We start from the raw sequence: 26,567 nt of genomic DNA, 5'->3' as shown, positions 1-26,567 counted from the left end.
CAATTTATTTATTCCTTATTTATCCAGTATGAACACCACAGCCAGCCTGCCCAGGATCATAGAATCATAGAGTTGGAAGAGACCACAAGGGCCATCCAGTCCAACCCCCTGCCAAGCAGGACGGATCTCTCTATTTGTTCTCCCCACTTCTTCTTCCCAGCACTCCTTGCTTTCAAGACTCTCTTTTCCTGTCACTTTACACCCAGTTACTCTGACAGCCTTCCATCTGCCCAGGCCAAAGATTCCTCTCAGGTGGGCCATCAACACCTTTTGCCATCCCAGGTGAAGCTTTGGCTGGGAAAGGAAGTTTAGCTTGTATTTTTCCACTGACCTGCAATCTTCCCTTCAGTACTCCAACTAATCAAAATCCTACCATTTCTTTTTCTTTTTCTTTTTTCCCAAAATAGAGAAAGAAAAAGAATAAGCTTACATCAAAAGATCATACAAATTCCACATATCGAGATTATTCTGAATCTCCTGACTTCCCCCCATCACATCCATGGGTCCTTTTGATTCTATTTTCAACTGCATATCAACACTTCTCCAATTTTTCATCTTCCTAAGTTATCTGTACATTCTATTACATTACAATTGTATTTAGAATCCTGCTAATGTTTTAACCTGTTTGCAATGATCTTGTACAGTATATACATTATAAACATTTCCCATTCTTTTTAAAATTTCTTGTCTTCTTGGTTCCTGAGCTTCCCAGATAATTTTGCCATTTTGGCATAGTCCATCAACTTGATTTGCAATTCTTCTCTGGTTAGGTTTGTCTCTTCCTTCCATCTCTGGGCTAGCAAGATCCGAGCAGCCATTGTAGTATACATGAACAGTTTCCTCTGATCTTTTGGGATCTCGGTACCTATAAAGGTAAAGGGACCCCTGACCATTAGGTCCAGTCGCGGACGACTCTGTGGTTGTGGCGTTCATCTTGCTTTACTGGCCGAGGGAGCTGACGTTTGTCCACAGACAGCTTCCAGGTCATGTGGCCAGCATGACTAAGCCGCTTCAGGTGAACCAGAGCAGCACACAGAAACACCGTTTACCTTCCGGCTGGAGCAAAAGGAAGCAAAAGTGGGGCTTTAAATGTGGGAAGAGGAAGAGGTGGAACTCAGACTAGGCAACAGCTAATTTGAAAGCAGATGCTGACTGACTGAGCTCTAGAGTGATTTGTGTGTTTTGAGCAATAAACCTGAATTAATTGCTGCCGGAGTTGTCTCACTTCTGTGGGAGAGACCCAACTATTACACACTTTCTTTGGGTGGGAGGGTAACTCTCTTTGATTTATTAAAGTGGGGTTTTAGAGTAGGTATTTAAGGTGTTTGGGCATAAGCATTTAAGGGAAGAGTGGAAGGAAAAAAGCAAAACATCTCTCACTCTCTCCTTGGCAGGGTAGAAAAATAGAAGTAAGAAAATAAAATTCAAACAATACAGTGGATGCTCGGGTTACAGATGTGATCCGTGATAGAGGCACGTCCACAACCCGCAGCTTTCGTATCCCGCAGCGCCATGTCTGCACATGCACTTGACGCAATTTGGTGCTTCTGTGCATGTGTGAAGCGTGATTGCTGAAACCCAGAAGTAACACTTTCCGGTACTTCCAGGTTCGGCGCAGAGCGCAACCCAAAAAAAATAACCTGCAGCAGCCATAACATGAGGTATGGCTGTATGTAATTTGCAGTTAGAGAATCAAGAGAGTCTGGAGAGGTCACAGTTCCAGTAATTTCTTCAGCTACTATAAGTCCAATCCAGGAGCAGAGGGGTTTAGCGAGTTCCCCCTTTCACAGACCCAAAACAGATCTGGAGTTTAAATATCCACAGTTCCTAATTGTCCAATCCAGTCTTTTGGTAGGTCCAGTTTCAAAGTATATATCAACAGTTATGAACAAAAAGTTAACAGGGCAATTCTTGCAGTAGAGTCCTGTCCCAAAGCCAAAGTTAATATGCAAAATCCACGTTCAAGATCCAAATTACTTAGCTTAAAAGTCCAAGTTCAAATTTGAAGCACAAGTTCAGATATTGATATTTGTTGGTACAATCCACACTCAAGTTTAAAGGAATCCAAGTTCAAAGGTAAAGTCCAAGTTCATGTTCAAAAATAAAAGTCCCGAAATCCAAGTTCAAAGTGAAAATCAAAGTCGAGCTCCGAATTACAGCTTCCTTTTCCAGAGTCAAAAGAAGGGGATCATTCACCCATATATTCCAACTTTATCATTAACTAGGACAAAGCCATAAAAACAAACTGTTCTTTTTAAAATATATATTTTTAGTGAGTTTTACATAACTAATTCAAATTCAAACCAAACACCATCATTTAGGATCCCCTGAATACTTTGACTCCACTCTGCCCTTCCATGGTTACCATTATCAATCTTTTTTTCCAACTGCTTCCCTTATTTTCTCTATTTTTTAAAGAAAAATAATCCACTTTTATCATAGTTTTTCATACATTACAAGCATTACTCAAATCCTGCCAAAGTTTTTAGTTGTTTACAGTGTTCTCTTAAATACATTATAATTTTTTCCCATTCGTTCTTAAAATTCTTCTGTTCCTGGTTTCTGATTTTCCCAGTCAATTTTGCCATTTTGGCATAGCACATCATCTTCATCATCCATTCATCTCTGGTCAGAACTTTGTCTTCTTGCCATCTCTGGGCCAATAGCATCCACGCTGCTGTAGTTGTGCACATAAATAATTGTCTCTGCTCCTTTGGTTTCTCTGTACCTAAAACACCTCTGGGTTTTTCCACAACCATTATTTTAAACATTTTTTTAACTCAATGTAAATCATTTCCCAGAATGCTTTTGTTATTTTGCATGTCCACCACAAAAAGCAAAGTGTTCTCAATTCACTTGTAAAATATTCCCATGCAGAGTAAACCACCACCAACAGGATGGACTTCCTTTTTATCATCCCGTTGTTTTGCCGAATAAAGCCAAATTAAATTCTTTATCTTCTGCCTTCTGATGAGGTTTTTCAGTCAGCTTTGACGAATTTTGAAAAAGGAAAACCGCTGTTGGCTGGAGCCAAGGCTTCTCTTTGCAGAGTTGCGGTGGAGCCTTTTTACCTGCCAGCTCAGATCCTGACTCCCCCCCCCCCACACACACCTTTCAGTGCAGAGAGAGAGAGAGAGAAAGGGGACAGGAGAGCTCTTTTTCGGGTTGCAGGACCCAAGGAGCCCCAAATGTTTCCTTTGGGTTTGGGGGGGTGCGCTTTGCCTTCGTGCTTCCCTCAGCCTCTAGTGACGATTGAGCCTGTCAGAGCAATCAGGCTCACACTCTGGTCGCTATTACGCAGCACCCGAAAGTGAAAAATCCTACCATTTATTAATTTCTTGGGTTTAGGGGGGGTCCCCCCCCACAAATTTATAACAATACTTTGGAAATGTATTATATGTAACCCATTTCATTTTTAACTACCTCCAGAATAATTCTACTGTTTCTCAATTTCTAATCCAGTATGCATTGTTGGCATGATGGCTTCTGACCCCAAGAGTTAAGTCCATCTCCTGGAAGTCCTCTAAAGCTTTGAAGCATTGGGTGCTGCCCTGTGCCCTTGCAAACGTATGCTCTGAGTAGCCAAAGCTGTGAGTACTACGTAACACTTCATATGCCAGAATGATGCAGGCAAGGGCCACGCGGTGCCAGACCTACCAAGAACAACAGATGGCACGAATAAGCAGCAGTTTCTTTATCCAAACAACTTGTTCCTTTAAATGAATAATGTTTACAGCTGTTTTGTCAAGTCTACTTCCCAAATGGGATTCTTCTCTCCTCCCCTTTCATAATACCTCATCCTCAGCAAAACTCAAAATTTGCAAATGTGAGCATTCTGGGGCAGCTGTTTTGCTGGTGGGCAGGGAAGCAGTCTAGCAAGCTGCCTCCTTAGCTGCCACTTGAGGGCTCTGTTTAGTTGAGAAAGTGAATGAAAGGCCTTTTACCAGATGGGAACTGAAAAGATTCAGATAGATTTGCACAACATGGGCTGTACCATTTTTAACCACACATATGAAGTCACCAACTCCCCAAATTCTTGGCTAGCTACTGGCATAATCTCTCCCCTTAAAGTCCATGTCCTCCCTGAGGTTGCCAACTTTTCCTCAGTCCATGCTCCTGCCTACACCTTTTTAAATGCATTTGTTTACTGAATCGTATTGTTTAACAACACACACTCTTACACCCCCCACCAAGTGGCAAGATGCTTAAACAGTGCCAGTGCTTACTATTGGGTTCAGTTTCCTTTGAACGGTGGAGTCTTTATGATATATGATTGCATTTGTGCATATATAGAACCGGAGCATAAGATGGAAGGGTTCACAGCATTAACACTCCAACTTCTCTGCTAGGTTTTCACACACACACCCAAAAGCCATAGCTTTGGTTTCAGCACCAAAAGCAAATCACACTTCTGCAGCTTCCTAGCTCCACGGGAGACTCGACAAAAGGCAGTCATCCCCTGGCCTATTGTTCTCCTTCCTCTGGGGTGAGGGGAGAAGACCTGCCCCTTCCTTCTGGAAATATCTCTGACTAGGTGTCTCTCATAGCTGTCAACCTTTCCCTTTTTTTGCAGGAAATTCCCTTATTATAGCAGTGGGGAACAGCAGGGAGGGTTGACAGCTATGGGTCTCTGTAGCAACACATCTGTACTGGACCAACCCTATAGACATATATATTGATGCCTCACAGACTTCATCAGGCACATTAACTTAACAAAGAAACTACAAACTCCAGTCTTATCTTACAAACATAAAATTAAAGGTTTGGAGGGGACCCAAAGACATTCATATGAAACCCCCAATCCTCTAACAAGAGAAGAGCAGACAGTTAAGGTACAAGAGGAAGATGTTATAGCTCACAAGGAAAAAATGACTCACACCAAACAAAACAGATGTAACTGTACAGGCAAGTTGCTTTCATAGATCAAGTTGCGGATAAAGGCGCTGGAGCAGGCCATTCTGTTTGTAATGGTCATTTGGCAACTCCGGCCTCCTTACCATTACCACCACCCTACTTGGAGGCTGGACAGCTAAGCTAGCTGTGCTCTCCCTTGCAAATGGTGCTCTTGGCTCCAGTATTAGGGCTGCCATATTTCAAAAGTCCAGATACAAAAGTTGTTTTGTATGGCAACACATTTTGCAACATGGACATTTCCTAGCCTTCTAACATGGATCCAGCAGTGAAGCCACAAGAGAGATTTCTGCAAAGTGATACAAGTATTTTTCCAAATTATGCACAGTTGAAACTCCTTTTGTAGGGGTGCCAATTTTCTTTTCTTTTCTTTACTCTTGTGCCTGGAACAACAGAATTTAAAGCAAAGCTGAGGTAGAGCAGAAAAGAAAGGGAAGCAAATTGCAAGCTTTCCAGGTTCTATAAATAGTTCTGCAACAATCTGTTCATGTCTGACTGTCAGAAAAAATGTTTCAGATGTGGACCTCAGGCAGTCACAAGGTTTACAAAAGATGCCCCAGTTTCAGAAGGGAAAAAGCAAGGAACTTTACAGTTATGGGGGTGGGAAGGAGAAGCAGAAGCAGATGAAAATGTCATTTCTTTCATAAACTGACAAAATAAATAAATAAATGTGAATATTGCAAGGTCTAGGAATTCAGCAGAATTCAGCGGAAAGGTAGTTCCCAAACTGTTATTTCATGCAGCAAGTGGAGGGTTACATGTTTGGAAAAAACTCCTAAATTATCTTGTTCCATTTTTATCCCACCCTTTCCTCCAAGGAGCTCAAGGTTGTATATATTGTTTACACATGCATCTTTCATCCTTACAACAGCCCTGCAAGACAGCTTAGGCAGAGGAAGAGAGCCTACCCGAAGATCATCCTGTGGGCTTCACAGTTGAGTGGAAATCTGAAACTCTACCCAGCACATCGCTTCTGGCTCTCTAGGGGCAAAGAGAATATGCCGGTAAGAGGGGCTCAGCCTAGTTGAGGGGCAAGATGCTCTCTATGTGCCAGGAGCAGGTTTTGGGGAGCATGGAAAGTAGTCAGACATGAGATCTGCTGAATAACTCTGCCTGCAGCCCAAAGTTATTCAGCTGCAGACAAGATTATTATGGTCTAATCTTGTGTGCCACATTATTACTATTATTATTATTATTATTATTATTATTATTATTATTATTATTATTATTATTATTATTTGAATTTATATACCGCTCTATACCCAGAGGTCTCAGGGCAGTTCACAAAAAAAGATAAACATAAAACCATATAACAACAACCCAATAACACCCCCCCAAAAAAGAGCCACATCATAAAAGAGTTTAGGATGTCAATCAGATCAACCAAAGGCCTGTTATTGTTATTGTTGTTTAGTCATTTAGCCGTGGCACTCCTGTCTTCCACTGCCTCCCGTAGTTTCCTCAGACTCATGCTAGTCGCTTCGAGAACACTGTCCAACCATCTCATCCTCTGTCGTCCCCTTCTCCTTGTGCCCTCCATCTTTCCCAACATCAGGGTCTTTTCCAGGGAGTCTTCTCTTCTCATGAGGTGGCCAAAGTATTGGAGCCTCAGCTTCAGGATCTGTCCTTCCAGTGAGCACTCAGGCCTGATTTCCTTCAAAATGGATAGGCTTCCCTCAGCCTCCCTCTCCTCCCGGCCGTCTCTCTCTCTCCCCCCCCCCCGTTGCCCCTCCATCTGGTGCCTGCGTGCCTTCGCCCCTTCCCCTTCTCACCCTTTTTCTCTCCCCTCGCTCCTCATATTCCCTTCCTTTCGCGCTGCCGGTCTCCTTCTGCTTCCTCCTGATTCTCGTTCGCTTTCTGTCCCTTTCCCTTCCTCCTTTCCTCTGCTCCTCTTTGCGTCCTTTCCATTTCTTCCACCCCAGCCCCAGATATATTTCCTTCAGCCTTCTCCACTCCACCCTTCATACTTTACCTCCTTTCTTGCGCCATTGCCATTTTCCTCACTCAACTTTTCTTTTCTCCCCTCCCCTCATTCCTTTGTCGCTTTCTTGCCTTTTATTGTCTTCAGCCTGTGGTCTGCTGCCCCTTCATTCCCTTTTCCCTTCCCCTTGGCCCCCAGGCAGAGACCCAGTCAATGACACTTCCCTTGGCTACTGCTTTCTGAAAGCAGTAAGGAAGCTTTCTTTGGTGAAAACTGGGGTGGTGGTGACAATCAATGGGGCTTCTGCATTTCATGGAATTGTAGAGTTGGTGCAAGTACCCCCCTGCAATGAAGAAATCTTTTATCCAGCATGGGGCTCAAACCCACAAGCCTGAGATTGAAAGTCTCCTACTCTACCAGCTGAGCTGTTCCCCTGAGGGCTAGTGCAGGACATTTTGCTGCCTGAGGCCAAGGATGAGAGTTCACCCTTCCCATCCTATGCATTTAGTAATTTGTTAGGTTTCTATCTCATCTTTCCCTCCCCATACATTTCTCTTTCCCCCATTATGTGTGCAACAGGCCTATAGAAGGGGTTAGGCCATGGGTAGGCAAACTAAGGCACAGGGGCTGGATCTGGACCAATCGCCTTCTAAATCTGGCCCACGGACGGTCCGGGAATCAGCGTGTTTTTACATGAGTAGAATGTGTCCTTAAAATGCATCTCTATGTTATTTGGGGGGCCTGCCTGGTGTTTTTACATGAGTAGAATGTGTGCTTTTATTTAAAATGCATCTCTGGTTTATTTGTGGGGCATAGGAATTAGTTGATTTTTTTTTATTTTCAAAATATAGTCTGCCCCCCCATAAGGTCTGAGGGACAGTTTGCTGACCCCTGGGTTAGGCTAAGAGACTGGCTCTATGAGTGGCTTTGAACACTGCTCATCTTGATCCTCTAACCACTAGACCACACTACAGAGGCCCACCAGACTGGCAGATGAAACTTCACTGCTAACAAAACAGAGTCCATCGCTGCAACAGGTTGGCCTAGTGGGCACAGGGCAGGCTGCATGGCACTCACAGCTCTGTGGAGCAGGCAGGGAAGGAGCACCACTGCTTATTTCACAGTTGAGTATGGCAATGTGCCAAATAAATAAGCTTTTACTCATTCATCCTTTTCCTTCTAAAGACCTTTTTATCTCCCCAGGCTTTATTAACCTCTGCCTAACCCCCTGCACATAGATCGTTTTCAGTACTGCCTATTACTGTTTTTAAAGTAATTTATATTAGTTCTTATAAACTGTCGTAGGAATTTTGAATGTAAGGGCAGGTGCATAAATATTTTAAATACAGTGGTACCTCTACTTACGGACGCAATCCATTCCGGGGTGCTGTTTGCACCCCGAAAAGTCTTTAAGTAGAGCGCTGCTTCTGTGCGTGCATGTGACACAATGGACTGCTCCTGCGCATGCGCGAAGTATGCAGAACGATGGGGGCGCCAGAAGGTGATCTCGCCTAGGGCGCAAAAAACCCTAGGGTTTGATCTTCTTGCAGTCCATGGGACTCTCAAGAGTATCCTCCAGCACCATAATTCAAAAGCATCAATTTGTCGGCGATCAGTCTTCTTTATGGTCCAGCTCTCACTTCCACAATTACTACTGGGAAACTATAGCTTTAACTATACGGACCTTTCTCGGCAAGGTGATGTCTTTGCTTTTTAAGATGTTGTCTAGGTTTTGTCATTGCTTTTCTCCCAAGAAGCAGGCGTCTTTTAATTTCATGACTGCTGTCACCATCTGCAGTCATCATGGAACCTAAGAAAGTGAAATCTCTCACTGCCTCCATTTCTTCCCCCTCTATTTGCCAGAAGGTGATGGGACCAGTGGCCATGATCTTAGTTTTTTTTATGTTGAGCTTCAGACCATATTTTGCTCTCTCCTCTTTCACCCTCATTAAAAGGTTCTTTAATTCCTCCTCACTTTCTGCCATCAAGGTTGTGTCATCAGCCTATCTGAGGTTGTTGATATTTCTTCCGGCAATCTTAATTCTGGCTTGGGATTCATCCAGCCCAGCCTTTCGCATGATGAATTCTGCATATAAGTTAAATAAGCAGGGAGACAATATACAGCCTTGTCGTACTCCATTCCCAATTTTGAACCAATCAGTTGTTCCATATCCAGTTCTAACTGTAGCTTCTTGTCCCACATAGAGATTTCTCAGGAGACAGATGAGGTGATCTGGCACTCCATAAAGGTGTACAGTGGTACCTTGGGTTACATACGCTTCAGGTTTCATACTCCGCTAACCCAGAAATAACACTTCAGGTTAAGAACTTTGCTTCATGATGAGAACAGAAACCATGCAGCAGCAGTGGGAGGTCCCTTTAGCTAAAGTGGTGCTTCAGGTTAAGAACAGATTCAGGTTAATTTTCTGTATCGGTAATTAGGGGAAGGAAAGATAAGAGGTTAATAAATCTACAAGAAGCTTGGTCAAGTGGCTGAGGAAAGCAGTATCGAATTAGTTAAGTAACCTGAGAGGAGGGCAAGCAGAAGCCTAAGAAGTTGGCAGGATTGAAAGTCTACAATCAGGTTGCTGTGTATTGATTCAAGGGTTATCATATCTGTATTATTAGTGTCTGTATTCACATTAGGGAAAAGTAGCTGCCTTCCTGCTCCAGAAGGAACAGCTACTATTGGTTCATTTAAGTTGCTGCATTTGGATCCTCAGTCTTATTGGTTCCCACCAAAAGGCAGCTTTGTGATTGCTTGAGATTGTTCCCTCCAAAATGTATCCCTTCTAGCCAGTCTTTCTGTTCCTATAAATGTAGCATCTCTCTCCTCAGTTCCCCAGTCTTGTTTGTCTGAATAAAGAGTATTACATGAAGAAGCTGTCTCCTGCCTGCTATGTCAGAGCTGAAATCACTTGATGAATCACGATCCCCACGTTACAACACAGGTATTATGATTTATGATTAATTTTGTTGTTGTTTTTAAATAAGAATTTATTGGATTTTAACCATAAAAACATACAAAATACAAAAACTACAAATACAACAAAAGACAATACAAAAAAGAAAAACACTTAATTCCACCACATATGATAAAAGGTACCTTCTTTTTCTTTACATTTCCAGCATATATTGGTACTTGTTCTACAATTTTTGCTAATTTTACTGGGGTTAAATACCACTGGTACATCATTTTCATATAATTTTCTTTCTTTTTTCCCCAAGTGTTTTTTATTGCTTTTGTTAGTTACATCAACGAATTCACATAAAGATAATAAAGATAATTCCATAACCTATTACAATCCATTATGTATTCAGACAATTTCTTTGTATATCCCTATACTCTGCCGAGTATTGTGACTTCCCTCCCTTCCATCCCTGGGTTTCAATCTTCTCATCCTTCTCTCGCTTTAATTATTGTCCATTCACCATTAATATGTACATTCTTAATTTATTCTTATCTACATCTATTATCGAATATTCTCACATTGCAAGTATTTTGTTAAATCCTGTTGGTGTTATCATTTTATTACCAGACTTTTTTAAAATACTCAATAAATTTACTCCAATCTGTTATGACCTTTTGATCTCTTTGGTTTCTTATCCTTCCTGTTAATCTAGCTAATTCCAAATATTCTACTAATTTATTCCGCCACTCTTCAATTGTAGGTAAGTCCGGTGTTTTCCATTTTTGGGCCAGCAGAATTCTGGCCGCCGTGGTGGCGTAAAGAAATATCTTCTGGTCGTTTTTTGTAATGTCACTTCCCATTAATCCTAATAAAAAGGCTTCAGGTATTTTGTGGAATGTATATTGCAACATCTTTTTTTAACTCATTGTATATTGCTTCCCAGTATTGCTTTACTTTCTCGCACCCCCACCACATATGGAAAAAGTCCCCATCTTTCATCTTACATTTCCAACATTTCTTATTTCCTGTTCTGTACATTTTGGCTAATTTGGTTGGGGTTATATACCAACAGTATAACATTTTCATCAAATTCTCTTTTAATACTATACATGCCGTAAATTTAATGTTGTGGTTCCATAATTTCTGCCATCTATCATACTGAATGTTATACCCCAAATCAACCGCCCATTTTATCATGGCCTCTTTCACAAGTTCATCCTTTGTGTACCACTCTAATAAATAATCATACATTTTGGTCAACAATTTCCCCTTCCCTTCCACAATTTCCATTTGAAATTTAGATTTGCTTTTTTCAAAACTGCCTTTTCTTTTATCCTCCTTGAATATTTCATTCACTTGGTGGTATTGTATCCATCCAGTCATTTTATCCATTACAGCCTCATAAGGTTTTAACTTCCAACCTTTATCTGAATCTACCAGTAAGTCTTCATACGTAATCCAGATCTCTGCCATATTTACTTTTTTCACCGTCAGGATCTCTGTTGGGGATAACCATTTTGGCGTCTTCCTTTCTAATAAATTTTTGTATCTTTCCCAGACTTCGTATAAGGATTTTTTAAATACATGTGTTAAAAATTCTTTGTGAACTTTCACTTTTTCCCTCCACAAATATGCATGCCACCCAAACCTGTTGTTAAACCCTTCTAAGTCCAATATGTCTGTATTTTTCAGTAAAATCCATTCTCTCAGCCATATTAGACATGAGGCTTCATAGTATATTTTCAGGTCTGGTAGCCCAAAGCCTCCTCGTTCTCTCCTGTCTACTAGTATTTTTTGTTTTATCCTAGGCCATTTCCTTGCCATATAAATGTGGATAGTATTTTTTGCCACTCTTTGAAATTTTTTGTACCTTTGATTACTGGTATCATTTGAAAAAAAAAACAATAGTCTGGGTAACACACTCATTTTGATAGCTGCAATTCTTCCCCATAATGACAAATTCAATCTTCCCCACACCTCAATATCTCTTTTAATTTCTTTCCAAGTTGGTAAATAATTGTCATTGAATAAATTTATGTTTTTCACTGTTAAATTAATACCAAGGTATTTTATCTGTTTAACCACTGAAAGCCCAGATCTTTTTTCTAACTCCTCACTTTCAATTCTATTCAAGTTTTTAACCAACATTTTTGTCTTTCTTTTGTTCAATTTGAATCCTGCCAAATTTCCAAATTCCTCTATTTTTTCCAACATTTCTACAATACTCTCTTGAGGTTCCTCTAATGTAATTACCAAGTCATCGGCAAATGCTTTGATTTTAAATTCTTTCTTTCCCACCTTAATACCTTTAATTGTGTTGGTATCTCTTATTTTGTTTGCTAATACTTCTAAAATCATAATAAACAAAAGTGGTGAGAGTGGGCATCCCTGCCTGGTGCCCTTTGAAATATTAAATGTCTTTGATAATACATTGTTGATGATTAATTTTGCTTTTTGCTCTTTGTATATTGCGCTAATTCCTCAGAAAATTTCCTCTGATTTCCATCTTCTCCAAGGTTTTTTCCATAAACATCCACGACACGTTGTCAAATGCCTTTTCGGCATCTATGAAGATTAGCGCAGCTTTTTTATTTATCTTCATTTCTAAATACTCGATTATATCTACTATGGTTCTGATATTTTCTTTCATTTGTCGACCCGGTAGGAAACCTGTTTGGTCTTTATGTATCACCTTGTTCACCACTGTTTTTAATCTGTTAGCCAAGATATTTGTAAAGAGCTTATAGTCTAAATTTAACAGAGAAATTGGGCGATAATTTTTGACATCTGATAAGTCCGTATCGTGTTTTGAGATCAACGTAATATACGCTTCTTTCCATGAATTTGGAATTTGTCCTTTCCTTAGTATATTATTCATCACTTCTAATAATGTTGGGCTTAGCTGGGCTGTCAAATCTTTATAATACTTGGCCGTCAATCCGTCTGGACCCGGTGCTTTCCCTATTTTTAAATCTTGGATTGCCTGCTGCAACTCTGAGGATGAAATTGGTGTATTCAGGAATTCTTGATCTTCCTTTGTAATCTTCTTCACATTCTGATTTTTTATATATAAATTCATCTTTTCTTCCTCCTCTTGCCCTTTTTGATATAAGCCAGAATAATAATTTACAAAATGCTTCTTCTATATCCTTTCTTTTTTCTGTTATTTTATCATCTTTCCTAATTTTATTTATTATATTTTGTCTCTGTCTCTTTTTTAACTGCCACGCTAGCAGTTTGCCTGTTTTGTTAGCATATTCAAAAAATTTTTGTTTATTCCATTTCATCTTCCATTCGATTTCTTGGGTCACTAACATTGAATATTGTGTCTGTAATATTTTAATGCTTTGTTTTAACTCTCTATCCTCTGGGTTATTATTTAACTGTTTTTCTTTATCTAATAGTGTTTTCTCTATTTCCTCTTTTTTCTTTCCTTCTTTTTTATATTATTTTGCAAGATCAAGAAGCCCCTTAGGACTGCCTTGCTTGCATCCCACACTGTGTTTATATCTGTTCCTTTATCCAAATTCAATTCAAAGTATTCTTTTAATGATTTTCTTGCTTTTTCCACTATTTCCTGATCATTGAATAGGCTCTCATTCATCCTCCATCTTGTTTGCATTCTCTCTCCTTTAATCTCCAGATATATCGGGTTGTGGTCAGATAGTGTTCTTGGAAGAATTTCAACTTTGTTCACCCTGTCAGCTATCTCTCGAGATGTCCATACATAATCTATTCTCCCTGAGCTTCGATTTGGCTCTGAATAGTGTGTAAATTGTTTTACAATTGGGTGTTTGTATCTCCAGGTGTCTATCAATTCTAAATTGTCTTTTAATGTAAAGAATGTTTTAGGTAATTTTCCTTGTGCCAAGTTCCCTTTCCTTGCCGACCTATCTATCGTTGGATTTACCACTCCATTCAGATCTCCCATTATGATTATCCTCTGATCCATGTATTCAAATAGTATTTCTTCTAATGTTCTAAAAAATTCTGTCTTTTTACCATTTGGTGCATAAATCCCCACCATTAACAATTTTTCGCCTTGAAATGTCATCTGTGTAATTATTATTCTTCCCTCTTCATCTTTAAAGATCAATTTTGGTTCAAATTTCTCCTTGATATAAATTACCACACCTCGCTTTTTTGTGACATCTGCAGCTATAAATTCTACTCCCAATTTCTTATTTGATAAAAAAAATTGTGTTTTTTTGCGACGTGTGTCTCTTGTAAACAAATGACATCTAACTTTTGTTTCATCAAAACATGTTGAACTTTATTTCTCTTCACTTTATTGTTTAAGCCATTTATGTTCCATGATTGTATTCTCAGGGTCATATTCTAATCAATTTAAAACAGGTTCAATCAAGTTACTGTGTCCTTTTCTTCTCCTCTTCTCCCTATCGTTCTGTAATTTCTTTCTGGATTGCCTCTTCCTCTTCTTCTCCCTCTTCTCCTTCCTCCTCCTCTTCGTCCTCTTCTTCTCCTTCTTCTCTTCTGTCTATCTCTCCTCCTGATGCCTCTTCTGCTTCTTCCTTTTTCTTCTTTCCTTCCAGTCCCAATTCTTTTGGGTAGCGTCTGGTGAATTTCTTTAATTCTTGAACACTTCCAATTCTATATCTTTTGTTTTTAAAATAAAATGATATTCCCTCCGGGAACTCCCAACGAAATTGTATTCCTTTACTGTTTAAAATTCCTGTTAACTGGCGGTAAGGGTCTCTCTTTTGAAGAAATCTTGTTGGGATTTCTTTATACACTAAAATTTCCCTTCCTCCAATTATCAATTTTTGTGTATGGCTTACTCTCAGTATTTCATTTCTTATATCCATCGAATTGAATATTACTAAACAATCTCCTGGGAGTTTCTTTGCTTTAGCTTTAGCTGATTTGACACTAATTCTGAAGGCATTCATGATGGAGTAATCTATGTCTTCCTCCTTCCTGTCTAACCATTTTGCCAGCTCTTTTACTAATCTAACTCTGATGTTTTCATTTGGTTCCACTGGTATTCCTCTGAATTTTATATTTAATTGTTTTTGTCTTAGTTCGAGAAGTGCTATCTTATCTAAGATGTCTTCTTGGATCTTATTTAGGTCTGCTACTTCATCTCTCACTTTTTCTGTTTCTTTCTTGGCTTGTTTAATTTCTTTGTTTACTTTTTTAACAGAATCTTCAATTGTTTTTGACTTCACTGAGAGGTCTTTTATTTGGCCTGATAATTCTCCTACTACCTTCTCTATTTTCTGATCAATTGCCTCCTTCAGATCCCCTATCTTGTTTTCTATATTTTGTTCACTCTGCCTTAATTCTTTTTTAATTTCTGAAAGCAACCCTTCCCACTCTTTGCTTTCCTCCTGTCTAGAGGCTCTTCTTTCTGCTGGAGTGACATTCCCCTTTGCTCCTTTCATTTTATTTGTTCTGAAATACTTTAATACTTTGTCTATTACTTGAAGCCCCAGTTTGCTACTATATCACTTCTGCACAAATTTCTGAACTTCAAGTATTACAATTATTTCTATGCCCTCTAGATGTCACTCTCCTACACACTAGATACAGTATAAGATATACTCAGTCCATTAACTCGGCCACTTTCACTTTCATTTCCTTTGTCTTTGTCTTCGTTCTCCTCTCAGCTCCAGTCCTTCTGATTATTTTATATCTTTCCCAGTCCAGTCCTTATTTCTCTTTCTCCTCACGTCAGTTAAATTCAGTCAATCTTCTCTGTCCTCCACGCTAGCTTCGTACCTGCAAAAGGAACGAAAAATAACAAAGGGAAACCCTCCCCCTCCCCAAAAATTGAGAAAGGAGCTAAAAAATCCCAAAAAAATGAACAAAAAAAGAGTCTCAATTATGGTGAGAGGGAGCTTCAAGTTTCCCCCTGGAGCAGATACTTCTGATCTTTCAAAAAGAGTTACTAAGTTTCCTTTGACGTTTCGCTAAGAGAAAGCAGTAAGTTCAGAGATTCAGCGCAAACCCGAACTCCACCACGCCGATCGTGACAAAGCAAAATCAGCTCCTTCTCCTCTTTTTCTCCGGACCAGGCAAATCCAGTTAGCAAAACGATGCAAAAAAAAAAAAGAGGAAAAACGAGGGGGAAAATAATTTTCATATAATTTTCTTTCAATAAAGAACATGCCGTAAATTTCAGATCTGTTTTTCATAGCATCTCCCAATCTGTCATTTGTATATTATGTCCCACATCCTTCACGCTGGATCAGCACCACAGATTTGACCTGTTCATCTTTTGTATCCCGTTCCAGGAACAAATACATTTTTGACAACAATTTAAAATTATCTTCTAAGATCTCTTTGAAATCTTGATAGCTCATAACTAAAACCTTTCTTTTTATCCACTTTTAAAAAAAAATCATTTAATTGATGATATTGTAGCCAATCTGTTACCAGTTCTCTCACCTTCCACACATCTCAAGGTGATGTACAAAACACCAAAATACAAAATATAAAAAACAGTTTAAAACCCCACAAAAATAACAGCATATAAATTAAAAACAATACAGAATAGGCACACATGGCAGATATCTCTACATTCAGCTGGGAAAGCTTCTTGGAATGAAAATATTTTCAGTTGTTTTGAGATAGTGGGGACCTCTTGGATCTCATATAGTGTGTGGGGGGGGAGTTATGGTGGGGAGAGGAGAAAGGGGTGTTTTTCTTGCATCTCACTTTTCCAGATCATGCTTCTAGTGAGCACATTCCAAACTGAAGGTGTCACCATGGAGAAAGTATTATTATCATTATAATTAATTCATTTTCATCTTTAAACAGTTTAACATGGTTGCATTGAGATATATCTTTGTTTACTTAAGAGCATATGATATGCAACTATTACATAATATTAAAAATAAAACAATAAACATTCAGTTAAACATTTCTGAATATGTTAACAAAGTTGTGTCAAAGTGTATATACTAAAATTATTACAATTATTACAGATAATTATTACATATAGTAATGTGTATTGCTTAGATTGGTGGCCATAAGTAAAAGGTATTTTGCATCAATAACAAGTAGAATTTATACAAATTTATAAGAAGGGGGAGGGAGGGGTGAAGGGAAAAAATAGAATAGGTCCTTCATTCATGCTAGACGGTGCTGTAAACTATGAGCCCTTATTAGGGGCACAGGTGGTGCTGCGGTCTATACCACTGAGCCTCTTGGGCTTGCCAATCAGAAGGTCTGCGGTTCAAATATGCACAACAGTGAAGTTTAAGCTCCCATTGCTCTGTTCCAGCTTCTGCCAACCTAGCAGTTCGAAAGCATACCAGCGCAAGTAGATAAATAGGTTCCATTGCAGCGGGAAGGTAAATGGTGTTTCCGTGCGCTCTGGCACTCATCACCTGTCTGTGGACAAACGCCGGCTCCCTCAGCCTGAAAGTGAGATGACCGCCGCACCCCATAGTTGCCTTTGACTGGACTTTACCATCCAGGGGTCCTTCACCTTTTTCTTTTTTTACCTTTAATCAATAAAGTCACACCAGACTGCATACAAATTGTCATATTTTTTGGCCTCTTGCTACTTTAAAATTTTGTGTCAGTTTTTAAATAATGCTGTTTGCCAAATTGCAGTATACCATTGGTCCATAGTTAATAAGGTGGTACCTCGGGTTAAGAATTTAATTCGTTCTGGAGGTCTGTTCTTAACCTGAAACTGTTCTTAACCTGAAGCACCACTTTAGCTAATGGGGCCTCCCGCTGCCTCTGCGCCGCCAGAATACAATTTCTGTTCTCATCCCGAAGCAAAGTTCTTAACCTGAAGCATTATTTCTGGGTTAGCGGAGTATGTAACCTGAAGCGTCTGTAACCTGAAGCGTATCTAACCCGAGGTACCACTGTAATGGCAATTATTTCTATGTCCTGGCAATAGTTGTTCTTGCAGTGGTTAACAGATATGTTATCTTTCCTTCTAATTTGCAACATATTGTGACTATACAAGTTAAGTAGAGCCATTTCTGGGGTCATGGGGACTGTCTGCCTTGTAATCATAGATATTTCCATAAATGCATTTCCCCAAAACTTTTCTATTTTTGGACATTTACACCTCATGTGCTGATAGGCCCCTATAGTGAGACATCCTCTCCAAGACATGGGACAACTGTCTAGGTGTTAAGTACCAACCATGCATAATTTTAAGGGCTCTTTCTCTGGTCATTACCAATATGGATTTGTATGGCGCTTTTGTCCACACTGTTCCATGCCTCTTGTTCAGTTACTAAATCCCAATTCAGTTCCCACCACCTTCTCAAATTTTGCTGAGGACAAAATTAAATCTCTATAATAGATTTATGCAGAGATTATATTAATCCTTTTGTTATTATATTTTCTTCCCCTACTATTTTTACATATGTTGTTAATTGTCTCATGGCTTTATTTTTAACTTAGGAATTTGTTAAAAAGGACCTTAATAGCCATGCTATTTGAACAATTCCCAACTGTATTGGCATCTCATTAATCATAAGTGGTCATCCATCTTTGTAAACATCTTACACAGAATACAATTGTTTTTTCTTTCCACACATATGTATTATAGGCTCTGTGTTTATTTTTGAAAATCAAGTAGAACTGTAATGGCATAATGGGTGAGAGGCCTGGGACCAGAACCTTAGCACTGGGGTTTTGTTGTTGTTGTTCAGTCATTCCCGACTCTTCGTGGACCAGAGCACGCCAGGGACGCCTATCCTTCACTGCCTCTTGCAGTTTGGCCAAACTCATGTTGGTAGCTTCGAGAACACTGTCCAACTATCTCATCCTCTGTCGTCCCCTTCTCCTTGTGCCCTCCATCTTTCCCAACACCAGGGTCTTTTCTAGGGAGTCTTCTCTTCTCATGAGGTGGCCAAAGTACTGGAGTCTCAACTTCAGGATCTGTCCTTCTAGTGAGCACTCAGGGCTGATTTTTTTAAGAATGGATAGGTTTGATCTTCTTGCAGTCCATGGGACTCTCAAGAGTCTTCTCCAGCACCATAATTCAAAAGCATCAGTTCTTCGGCGATCAGCCTTCTTTATGGTCCAGCTCTCACTTCCGTACATTACTACTGGGAAAACCATAGCTTTAACTATACGGACCTTTCTCGGCAAGGTGATATCTTTGCTTTTTAAGATGCTGTCTAGGTTTGTCATTGCTTTTCTCCCAAGAAGCAGGCGTCTTCTAATTTCGTGACTGCTGTCACCATTTGCAGTCATCATGGAACCCAAGAAAGGAAAATCTCTCACTGCCTCCATTTCTTCCCCCTCTATTTGCCAGGAGGTGATGGGACGAGTGGCCATGATCTTAGTTTTTTTGATGTTGAGCTTCAGACCATATTTTGCACTTTCCTCTTTCACCCTCATTAAAAGGTTCTTTAATTCCTCCTCACTTTCTGCCATCAAGGTTGTATCATCAGCATATCTGAGGTTGTTGATATTTTTTCCGGCAATCTTAATTCCGGTTTGGGATTCATCTAGTCCAGCCTTTCGCATGATGAATTCTGCATATAAGTTAAATAAGCAGGGAGACAATATACAGCCTTGTCGTACTCCTTTCCCAATTTTGAACCAATCAGTTGTTCCATATCCAGATCTAACTGTAGCTTCTTGTCCCACATAGAGGTTTCTCAGGAGACGGATGAGGTGATCAGGCACCCCCATTTCTTTAAGAACTTGCCATAGTTTGCTGTGGTCGACACAGTCAAATGTTTTTGCGTAGTCAATGAAGCAAAAGTAGATGTTTTTCTGGAACTCTCTAGCTTTCTCCATAATCCAGTGCATGTTCACAATTTGGTCTCTGGTTCCTCTGCCCCTTCGAAATCCAGCTTGCACTTCTGGGAGTTCTTGGTCCACATACTGCTTAAGCCTGCCTTGTAGAATTTTAAGCATAACCTTGCTAGCGTGTGAAATGAGTGCAATTGTGTGGTAGTTGGAGCATTCTTTGGCACTGCCCTTCTTTGGGATTGGGATGTAGACTGATCTTCTCCAATCCTCTGGCCACTGCTGAGTTTTCCAAACTTGCTGGGCGAATTCAGTTCGGATGACTATCATATCTACTACTGTGGGCAGGAATCCCGTAAAAGAAATGGAGTGGCCCTCATAGTCAACAAAAGAGTGGCGAAAGCTGTACTGGGATGCAATTTCTAAAATGATAGAATGATCTCGATACAAATCCAAGGCAGACCTTTTAACATCACAGTAATCCAAGTTTATGCACCAACTACCAGTGCTGAAGAAACTGAAATTGACCAATTCTATGAAGACTATCAACACCTTATAGAAATGACACCAAAAAGGATGTTCTTCTCATTATAGGGGATTGGAATGCTAAAGTAGGGAGTCAAGAGATAAAAGGAACAACTGGCATGTTTGGCCTTGGAGTTCAAAACGAAGCAGGGCAAAGGCTAATAGAGTTCTGTCAAGAAAACAAGCTGGTGATCACAAACACTCTTTTCCAACAACACAAGAGACGACTCTACACATGGACATCACCAGATGGGCAACATCGAAATCAGATTGATTATATTCTCTGCAGCCAAAAATGGAGAAGCTCTATACAGTCAGCAAAAACAAGACCTGGAGCTGACTGTGGCTCAGATCATCAGCTTCTTATAGCAAAATTCCAGCTCAAACTGAAGAAAGTAGGAAAAACCACTGGGCCAGTAAGATACAATCTAAATCAAATCCCTTATGAATATACAGTGGAAGTGAGGAACAGGTTTAAGGATTTAGATTTGGTGGATAGAGTGCCTGAAGAACTATCGATGGCGGCTCGTAACATTATACGAGCAACGAAAACCATCCGAATGAAAAAGAAATGCAAGAAAGCAAAGTGGCTGTTCAATTTCAATGAGGCCTTACAAATAGCGGGGGAGAGAAGGCAAGCAAAATGCGAGGGAGATAGTGAAAGATACAGGAAATTGAATGCAGATTTCCAAAGAATAGCAAGGAGAGACAAGAGGGCCTCTCTAAATGAGCAATGCAAAGAAATAGAGGAAAATAACAGAATGGGAAAAACAAAGATCTGTTCAAGAAAATTGGAGATATGAAAGGAACATTTCGTCCAAAGATTACCACAATTAAGGACAAAAGTGGGAAGGTCCTAACAGAAGCAGAAGACATCAAGAAGAGGTGGCAAGAATACACAGAGGAATTATACCAGAAAGATATGGAGGTCTCGTACACCCCAGGTAGTGTGGTTGCTGACCTTGAGCCAGACATCCTGGAGAGTGAAGTCAAATGGGCCTTAGAAAGCCTTGCTAACAACAAGGCCAGTAGAAGTGATGATATTCCAGCTGAACTATTTAAAATTTTAAAATATGATGCTGTTAAGGTGTCAATATGCCAGCACTGGGGTAGTAAATGCATCAATTGCCACTCAGGCAGGGGTATGCTTAGGAGAACTTAGAATGCTGCATCAGGCCAATGGCCCATCTAATCCAGCCTCCTGCTCCCCCAGTGGCCAACCAGGTCCCTGTGGGAATCCTGCAAGCAGGGCCTGATGAAGGGGGGATAGTGGCAACTGCTCAGGGCCCCACACTGTGATGGGTGCCTTCTGCCAATGCTTATAGCCACCCGCCCCATTGCCTGGCCAGCCCTGCTGCTCCCTGTGGACCTGACAGGCTCTTCACTGACCCTTCTGAGCAAGGCAGAGAGAGAAGAGGTGGAGGCAGAGGACCTGGCTCCCACTGCTGCCATAGCTAAGGAAGAAACATAAGCTGGGCGGGGGGAGCCACCATTGGCACCTACACCCTGGAGAGGGGATGGGGCAGCAGAGGCCAAAGGAGGCAGCGAGGCAGGAGGACACACACACACACACAAACAAACACACCCGTGTGATTTGTTCTGCATCCTCCTAGGCATGGCAGCAGTATTTGCATCAGGTTTGCTCTTGCATTCCTTGGAATACCACTCGATGGGCGTGGGTGACAATTGGTCAGTGAGACCTATATACACCTGCCCACTCCAAAAACCAAATTCTGCCAAGGGCTGCCTCATATTTTGTGCTGCTTGAAAAAAAGCAACGGATATTCTACAACAAAGGACCTTTGGCATGACCTTATCATATCCCTAATATTGGCTCCAAAGCCACTATCTGCAGTAGCCATTCCCAAACTGGTGCCTCAAAAGGTTTTTGACTACTAGTCCCATCATCCCTGATCATTGGCCATGCTGGCTATGGCTGATGGGAGTAGGAGTCCCAAAAACCTGGAGGGCACCAGATTGAAGAAGGCTGACCAATGTTTGGTCTTCTGGATGTAGGAGGACTCCAACTGTCATCCGCCATTGCCAGCATCACCAGGAGTCAGGGATGATAGGAGTTGGAGTCTAGCAACTTCAGGAGGGTCACAGATTCTCTCTCACTGATGTAGTGTGGTTATATACCGGTAATTCTGACTTTTTGATTTACCTGCCTATTCAACATAGCACAAAGAACAATGTTATGCAATTGTTCTTCCGCCCCCCGCCCCCCCCCCGCGCTCTCCCCACACCAAAAATATGATATGGATCCCAAACTCTCCAATTTTGGGGATGGCGCAGGAAGGAGAGTGGGTCCCATATGTTGTGATAGGGCAAAAAAAAAAATGTGAATCACTTTGCAGATTCAAAAACCACAACAAAAATGCTAAGCATTTGAGAGTAAACATGGTGCAGTGGCTGGAACAAGACCACTGGAGAGCCAGGTTCAAATCCCTGTCCATTCAGACATGAGCTGGTAATTTTCTCTCAGCCTGGCCTACCTTGCAGGCTTGTTGTACATATGAAAAGGGAAGGGGGAAACAAAGTACAGCACCTCCAGCTCTTTGGTGGAAAGGCAGGACATGCATGTAATTAATGAAGATTTCCTTTGCAGGCAGAATTAATGGCAAGAGCAAGCCGCCGTCTTGATACCCAATCCATGCTTACGAGTTGCTAGTGACTTCCCCAACGGCGTGGCAACAAGGAGGGTAACTCCCGCTCGGCTCCATGGGGCATTTTCCCCCAGCAGGATCGGGCACTTTGTTAAGCCCGGTCATCTGCGCGTTTCTTCAGAAATCGGCCCGGCAGGGAGTTTTGCTCTACTGAACGCGCGCGCCTTTCTTCCTCCTAGGCTACGGTTAAAGGCAGAGAAACTTTGGGTTTGCAACTTGAACAGGGTCGGTTTATTGCCGGCGGCCGCCTGGTCTTCTACGCGCGCCCTCGCGCCCCGCCGAGGATGCCCAGGTGCCCCCCCCCCCCCCGGCTCCCGGCCGCTCCGACGGGGCGCTCGCTCTCGCCGCCGCACCCCGGCGGATAGGCGGGCGGGCGCGCAGGCGACGGCAAGCCTCTGCGGGCGCTCTCTGCGCACCCGGCACTCACATCCGGGGCTGGCTTTGGCTCCGGGAACCATAAGCAACCCGGAAAAAAGAGGCGCTGCCGAGCCGCGACGGGAGCTGCTCGCGGCCGGGCCGCCTCCGAGTGTCGCGAGCCATGTCCGTGGCCCGCCTGCCGAGCTCCGCGCGCCGGCCAGAGACGCAGCTGGGTGAGTGCAGGACGCGGCCGTCGGGGCCGCTGGAGGAGGCGCGCAACAGGCGCGGGCGAGACGGTGGCGCGGGTCGGAGGCCGCGAGAGAGAGGTGCCGGGGCTGAGGGTCCCCAGGGGCGGGATTAGGGGAGCGGATGCCCTTCGCTGGGGAGGATTGGGCGCTTGGGGAAAAGCTGGGACGGATAATGCTCAGCCTCACACAAGCAGCCACGCGCTCGGGCTCAGCCCCGGAACCTGTCTGGAAGGCCAAGGCACTAAGCCTCGGGGCGTGAGGCGCCATGGCCAAGAAGCGAGAGGGCCTCTGTGCATGTGCTGGGGATCACCGGGAGGATAACGAGGGCACCAAGTTCCTCACTAGAAGAAGTTTCTAGGTCAAAGGACGGGGAAAGCTTCCCTTGTTGCTTTTTGAAAAGAAACCCAACCATTCGTGGTCGGGCTCTTTGCGTCTTTACTCTGAAGTAAGCCTTGGGAACGCCAATGGTCCTGACTCCCAAGTCGGCGCGTAGGAATGCGACATCATGGGAACTCCCGTTGCTAATCCACGCTCCCCGCGTGCAAGTGGGCTAAGAAAATGTAAGAAACTTGCAGTCGGAGTTTTTGCACCCTCAGAAGTAAACACCCACACCCACACCCCGCGAGTTAAATGCGACTTTCCTCCCAAGTACGTGTGCGGACGATCATTCCTTTCCATGCAGCGTCTCTGGAAGTCCCAGGAAGAGCGACTGTGCTTTGCTTTGGCACTGGGGTGAGGCAGGTGGGTGTGTCCCTTTTAAAACAGCAACTGAGTTCTTTCTCCTCTCCAGACCTTTAACTGGTGTTCAAAGAGGATTAGACAAATTTGTGGCTGTTAACCCTGGTGAAATATGCTCTTCCCCCACTGTGGGAGGCAGAAATGCTTCTGAATACCAGTTGCTGGATACCCCAGGGTGGGAGGGCAAGGGCTGTTGGACTTGGGTCTGCTTGCGTTCTTCCCAGGGGCATCTGGTTGGCCACAGTTTGAACAAGATGCTGGACCTGATGGGGCACTGGCCTGATCCACCAGGGCTCTTCTAATGTTCTTACCTTACTCCATGGAAGAGTTCTAAGCCCAGTCTGAGGTTGAGAAGCAAGGGTGGTGCTTCCAGGGGATCTCGCCTTAAGAAGCTCAAGGTCGCACACTGCCTGCCCACACATTGTCCTGTTTGACTTTGTGGGGCAGCCCAAGATAGGTGCTGGGATGCGGCGATGGCTGAGGAGTGGGAAGTCCCAGGTCCGAATTTTAACTTGTCTGCAAGCCAACTAGGTTGCTTCATTTGCAATAGGCACATGATAATACTGGCCTACTTTCCAGGGTTGTTGTAAAGATGATTCGCACAAAATATGTCAAAATGTGTGTATGTGTGTGTGTGTATTCCATCCTGAAGAACATAGGATGTTACCTTGTATTGAGTCAGACCAATAGGAAAAAAGCCTGTTTCAGCTCAAGGTGGGTCCCAGGTCTTAAAACTCCAAACCCTTTGTATGGACTGTGCGGGGTTTCCTACAGGAGTCTTTCTCAGACCTTCCTGGGAATTGAAGCCTTCTGCATGCCAAGCAGGTGTTCTGTCACTGAGCCCCACATCCACAACATAATAGACATCACAGTCGAGTTTAAAAGGGCACACACAGCCTGAGGATGCTTCAAGGTGGGTGTTTATTGTGGGAGTTGGTGCTCCTCATCTGTTCAAGTTTTTTTTTTTAGTTTTTTTTTGCAGTGCCACATGATTTTGCATTAAAATGCTCGCCTGCCCACAATAATCCAGATTTACACTTTGTGCTGGAAATGCAATAAGCAAAACCTGTCACAAATGGCCTGTTTGTGGTATCTTAAAAACCCATTTGCACCAGTAAGCCTACATCGGGAGGCCCCCACAAAAAGCACCATAGAAGTGTTTTGCTATTGCATCTACGGTCCACGGAGAATTTTATATAAAGAACAAGAGAAAGTATACTCTTCAAATGAGGACCTCCCCACCTCTTCATTAGCACTACTAATATTAAAAATCCGTTGCAATGTCTATTTTTCTACTCAATAAAATACATTCTCTTTCTCATTGGTATCTCTCTGACTTTGTTACTGCTGTTCATCTGAAATAAAAGTTGCTGCCCTGGATGCTGATAGCGCCAAAATGGAAAGTCTGTGCCTTGAAACCTCCCAGAAACAGTTTCTCTATTGAATTTGTGTTCCACTCATCGTCTAGGACACTTGGGGCACCTACACACTGTCTCATGTTATCTTCAACCAGATAAGGGAGAGAGAAAGAGGAAGGTGGCTGGTCCAAGGTCATCCATTGAGCTGCATAGAGATTTGAACTCTGCCCTCTTAAGAAAGGAAAAAGGGTCCTGCTGGATCAGGCCAGAAGCTCATTTGGCTCAGCATCTGCTCTCTTGGTGGCCAACCAGATGCCTGTGGAAGCCTGCAAGCAGCGCCACTTGAGTTTGCTGCCAGATGTATTGGGATGTATCCTTGCGGCTTTTTATTCTCCCACCACAAAGTACCTAAATACTCGAGTATAAGTCGACCCAAATATAAGCCGAGACACCTAATTCCCCTACAAAAACCTGGGAAAGCTTATTGACTCAAGTATAAGCCGGTTCACCTTTGCCGCTGTGGTGGGGGAGGAGGAGGAAGGAGCAGCCCGAAAGCAGCCCTTTGGGCTGCTCCTTCCTCTTCCTCCTTTGCTGCTGTGGAGCTCACCCCGTTGCAGGGTTTCGAACCGCCATTCTTCTGATCAGCAAGCCCTAGGGCTCTGTGATTTAACCCACAACGCAATGTTCCTTTGTGTTATACAGAGAAGGCTGGGATCATGTCCTGTTTAAGCAGGAGCCAGGGAAAGTGAGCACCTGTGGGGTTTTAATACTTCCTTAACTGATAGGCTTTCTGCCTTCTGGGGTCTAAACTTTGCATTTATGTGAGCAGTTCAGGAATGGAACAAGCTGCCTGGGGAGAGTAAAGAATCGCCGTTCTTGTACACTTCTTAAGGAATGGTTGACTGGGGTGAGCGGGTGGCGGCGGCGGCACAAGCGGAGAGAAAGGGCTTCTTTCTGGCCGCCCCCACCGCCCGCCTCACTTGAGTATAAGCCGAGGGCAGCTATTTCAGCACAAAAAATGTGCTGAAAAACTAGGCTTATACTCAAGTATATATTTGTGAACTTGGATAATGTGAAAGGACCACCATGCAGGCCAAACATCAGCCCTGCCAAACCTGGTGCCCTCCAGATTCCCCTCAGCTCAGCCAGCGCAGGCGTATGGATTGGAGCTGTCGTGGAGAAATTATGGAGAGCCCAGCTTGGGAAAGGCAGCCCTTGGCTTTTCCCTAGGG

The 26,567-nt window shown here is 42.4% G+C and overlaps 1 protein-coding gene across 2 annotated transcripts in view; it reads left to right on the top strand.

Annotated features, from left to right (window-relative positions):
- Positions 1-22,905: 22,905 nt before the first annotated feature.
- PLEKHA2 (pleckstrin homology domain containing A2) overlaps positions 22,906-26,567 on the top strand; it is a 115,999-nt gene continuing 112,337 nt past the window's right edge. The window contains exon 1 of one of the 2 annotated variants that reach the window (XM_033171936.1): positions 22,906-22,926. The gene's annotated coding sequence lies outside the window, so the exon portion shown is untranslated. Of the gene's footprint in view, positions 22,927-23,022; positions 23,225-26,567 lie in introns of those variants that run through there. The other variant, XM_033171935.1, reaches the window with a different exon arrangement.

This window comes from Lacerta agilis, chromosome 15 (genome assembly GCF_009819535.1).
Source record: "Lacerta agilis isolate rLacAgi1 chromosome 15, rLacAgi1.pri, whole genome shotgun sequence".
NCBI classification, from domain to species: Eukaryota; Metazoa; Chordata; class Lepidosauria; order Squamata; family Lacertidae; genus Lacerta; species Lacerta agilis.
Note: the sequence above shows the minus strand (reverse complement) of the source record. Positions and strands in the feature narration are given on the sequence as shown.